Consider the following 4,713-nt stretch of genomic DNA (forward strand, 5'->3'; position numbering starts at 1 on the left):
CTTCAAGAGGCTGAGGGACCTACGGCAGGATCTGTGGTTGAAGGATGGTTGAAAGTGGAGGTATGGTGCCACACATGGCTTAGAGTTCCTAATAACAAGGGTAATACAGGAATAGGAAGTGATAATTTGGGGGACAAGGAAAGAGCAATATGAAAAAATACACACTTGAAATTTTTACTTTTTTTTTTGCCTCTTTATAGTGTCACTAATTCTATCTCTGCATGTTCACACATATTCTCATTCAGTAAAGCTTCAGGCGACCAGAATACACATTTTTCCTCACAACCCCTCACATAAGCATTGCTGCACTAGACTGTAAACATTTTTCACTTACATTTTTTGTTTTTAAACATTTCGAAAGTATATTTTTATTAAATTTATTGGTGTGACATTGATTAATAGAATTATATTGGTTTCAAATGTGCAATTCTATAATACATAATCTGTATATTGTACTAGAGGCCCGGTGCATGAAATTCGTGCACTTGGGGGGGGGGTGTCCCTCAGCCCAACCTGCGCCCTCTCACAGTCTGGGAGCCCTCAGGGAATTTCCGACATCCTTAGCGCTACCATAGAGGTGGGAGAGGCTTCTGTCGCCACTGTTGCACTCTCCAGCCATGAGCCCAGCTTCTGGCTGAGTGGCGCTCCCCCAGTGGGAGTGCACTGACCACCAGTGGGTAGCTCCTGCATTGAGCATCTGCCCCCCCCGGTGGTCAGTGCGTATCATAGCGACCGGTCATTCTGCTGTATGGTCTATTTGTATATTAGCCTTTTGTTATATAGGATTGTGTGTTCACCACCCAAATTCAAGTCTCCTTCCATCATTATTTATCCCCCTTTACTCTCTTCTGCCTCCTGCTGTACTTCCCTCTCCCTTTGGTCATCACCATACTCTTCTGTGTCTATGAGGTTGTTTTTTTTTTCTTTGCTTAATCCCTTTACCTTTTTCACCCAGCGCTACCCCCAACCCCTCTCCCCTGACAGCTGTCAGTCTGTTCTCTGTATCAGTGAGTCTGTTTCTTTATTTTGTTAGCTTATATGTTTATTTCATATTTAAGTGAAATCATGTGGTACTTGTCTTTCATTGACTGGCTTATTTCACTTAGAGCATAATATTCTCCTGGTTCATCCATGATGTCACAAAGGGTAAGTTTTCCTTCATTTTATGGCCTAGTAGTAGACCATTGTATAAATGTACCATAGCTTTTTTTCCACCCATCTACTCAGGGGCACGAGAGTCCAGTGCATGAATTCGTGTACGGGTGGGGTCCCTCGGGGTGGCCTGTGGAGATCAGGTCCCAGCTCGTGCCCCCAGCCTCACAGCCCCGCAGCCCCGCCTGGCACCTGCCTTGGTCTTGTGCCACCTGCTCACTTGCTCCACCATCCCACCATGGTCCCCCTCTCGTTGGGGCCAGCAGCACCTCCATTGCCACCTGCTGCCAGCACCGCTGATGCCTGCCATGTTCCACGCTGCCCCCTGGTGGTCAGCACACATTATAGCGAGTGGTCAAACTCTCAGTTTCCTGGCCAAATTCCCAGTTGAACGACCACCCAAGGGGATAATTTGCATATTAGCCTTTTATTATATAGGAGGAGGACTAGAGGCCCGATGCACAAAATTGTGCAAGGGGCTCAGCCCTCACAGCTGCAGTGGCTGCCTCGGCCCTTGCAGCAGCGATGGCTGCCTCAGCCCTCGCAGCCCTGGCTTTGTTTGGAAGGTCGTCTGGCTGTCCAGCCTAATTAGCATATTATGCTTTTATTAACTTATATAATAAAGATGTAATACGCAAATGGTCATTACGTAAAGACCAACCAAGTAATGACCGGATCACGGGTCAGCAGGAGGGTGGGACAGCGAGCTACAAGTGGCTGGCGGAGAGCTACAGGAGGGCGGCAGCAAGCTACTGGTGCAAGGATTCGTGCGCAGGGCTACTAGTTATAGATAATGCTACAATGAATGTAGGGGGGTATACACTGAGTGGCCAGATTCTTATGACCACCTGACATTTGTAGGCAAATTAGCTATAATTTCCCACTGAAGTTGCTAGAGGGCCAGACCATTATAAACATCTGAATAGCACAACATACCTAAGTATTGTTGCTGATCAAGTTCATCCTATCATGTTGATGGCATATCCCAATGGAGATGGCTTCTTCCAACAAGACAATGCGCCATGCCATGGTGCTCGTATTGTGCAGGAGTAGTTTCAAGAACATGAGGGAGACTTTACCTTGCTTAGGTGGCCCCCACAATCACCAGATCTCAATCCAATTGAGTATTTGTGGGACGAAGTTAAAAGAGCCATCAGGCAGCTGGTTCCACAACCATCAAATCTCACAGAACTGGACAGTGCCATTCATCAGGCATGGTGTCAGATTCCTCGAATCACCTTTCAACATCTCGTGGAGTCAATGCCAAGAAGAATTGCCGCAGTATTGAAGGCAAAAAGTGGCCCAACGAAGTACTGATGGGGTGGTCATAATAATCTGGCCACTCAGTGTATATTCTTTCAGATCAGTGTTTCAGGTTTTTTCAGATATATTCCAATAAGGAGTTGCTGGGTCCTAAGGCAGTTCCATTTTTAATTTTTTGAGGAAACTCCATACTGTTACTTATTTTTTTATGCAATTGTAAATCAGATTGTTTTCCTAGTTTCTCTTTCTGATAGTTCATTATTGGTGTATAAAAATGCAACTGATTTTTGGATATTTATTTTGTATCCTGCTACTTTACTGAATTTATCAGTTCTGGTAGCTTTTTGGTGGAATCTTGAGCGTTCTCTATATACAGTATCATGTCATCTGCAAATAATGACGGTTTTACTTCTTCCTTTCCAATTTGGATACCTTTTATTTCTTCTTGTTTGATTGCTGTGGCTAGGACTTCTTGTACTATGTTGAATAAGTGCTGAAAGCAGACATGCCTGTCTTGTTCCTGATCTTAAGGGAAATTATTTATACTTTGTCCATTGAGTATGATATTGGCTGTGGGTTTGTCATATATGGCCTTTACTATGTTGAGGTATGATCCCTCTATTCCCACTTTGTTGAGAGTTTTTAATCATAGATGGGTGCTAGATTTTATCAAGTGTTTTTCTGTATCTATTGATAGGATCATGTGATTTTATCCTTCATTTTGTTTATGTGGTGTATCATGTTTACTAATGTGCACATATTGTGCCAATTTCGCATCCTCAGAATAAATCCCACTTGATCATAGTATATGATCTTTTAAATGTATTGCTGGATCCGGTTTGCTAATATTTTGTTGAGGATTTTAGCATCAGTGTTCATCAGGGATATCTGCCTATAAATTTTCTTTCTTGTAGTGTCTTTATCTGGTTTTGGAATTAGGATAATGCCAGCCATGTAAAAGAGCTCTTACATTTTTTTGGAATAGTTTGAGAAGAATAGATGTTCTTCTTTGAGTGTTTGGTAAAATTCACTTGTGAAGCCATCCGGTCCAGGACTTTTGTTTGTTGGGAGTTTTTTTTTTTTGTTTTGTTTTTTTTAATTATTGCTTCAGTTTTTTGTTGTAATCTGTCTATTCAGCTTTTATGGTTATTCCTGATTCAGTTTTGGAACCTTGTCTGTTTCTAGGAATTTATCCATATCATCCGAATTGTCCAATTTGTTGACATATAGCTGTTCGTAATATTTACTTATAATCTTTTGTATTTCTATGGAGTTGGTTGTTACTTCGCTTTCATTTCTGATTTTATTTATTTGGGACTTTTGTCTTTTTTTATGAGTCTGGATAAAGGTACATCAATCTTGTTTATCCTTTTAAAGAATCAGCTTTTGGTTTCATTGATATTTTTTTTATCTGTCATTTTTTTTCCTCTTTATTGATTAAGGTATTACATATGTGCCCTTATTCCCCATGTCTCTGTCATGTATTTCTGCTCTAATCTTTATTATTTCCTTCTACCTACTTTGAAATTTGTTTACTAGTATTGTTCTTTTTGTAGTTCCTTCAGGTGTAAGTTTAGATTGTTTATTTGAGATTTTTCTTGCTTTTTTATTATAATGATGGAAAACATAAAAATTTCCATCTTTTTTCCCATTATAGTTCACATTCAATATTATTCTGTATTAGTTTCAGGTGCACAACATAGTGGTTAGACAATCATATACTTTACAGAGTGGTCACCATAATATTTCAAGTACCCCCCCGGCCTGTACATAGCTATTACAATATTATTTTTTTCCTCCATTGCCACTCCCACCCCCCAGCAAATGCTCTCATCCCCCTGGTGTCTGTGTCCATTGGTTATGCTTATATGCATGAATACAAGTCCTTTGGTTGATCTCTCCTCCTTACCCCCACCTTCCCCTACCTTCCCTCTGAGGTTTGATGGTCTGATCGATGCTTCTCTGTGTCTATATATGTTTTTGTTCATCAGTTTATGTTGTTCGCTATATTCCACAAATGAATGAGATTATGTGATATTTATCTCTCTCCAATTGGCTTATTTTGCTTAGCATAATGCTCTCCAGATTCATCCATGCTGTTGCAAATGGTAAGAGTTCCTTCTTTTTTACAGCTGCGTAAAACCACTGTAGTATTTCATTGTGTAGATCTACCACAGTTTTTTAATCCACTTGTCTGCTGATGGGCACTTAGGCTGTTTCCAAATCTTAGCTATTGTAAATTGTGCTGCTATGAACATAGGGATGCATACGTCTTTTCTGATAGGTGTTTCTGATTTC

Source organism: Myotis lucifugus, unplaced genomic scaffold (assembly GCF_000147115.1).
Source record: "Myotis lucifugus unplaced genomic scaffold, Myoluc2.0 scaffold_20, whole genome shotgun sequence".
NCBI classification, from domain to species: Eukaryota; Metazoa; Chordata; class Mammalia; order Chiroptera; family Vespertilionidae; genus Myotis; species Myotis lucifugus.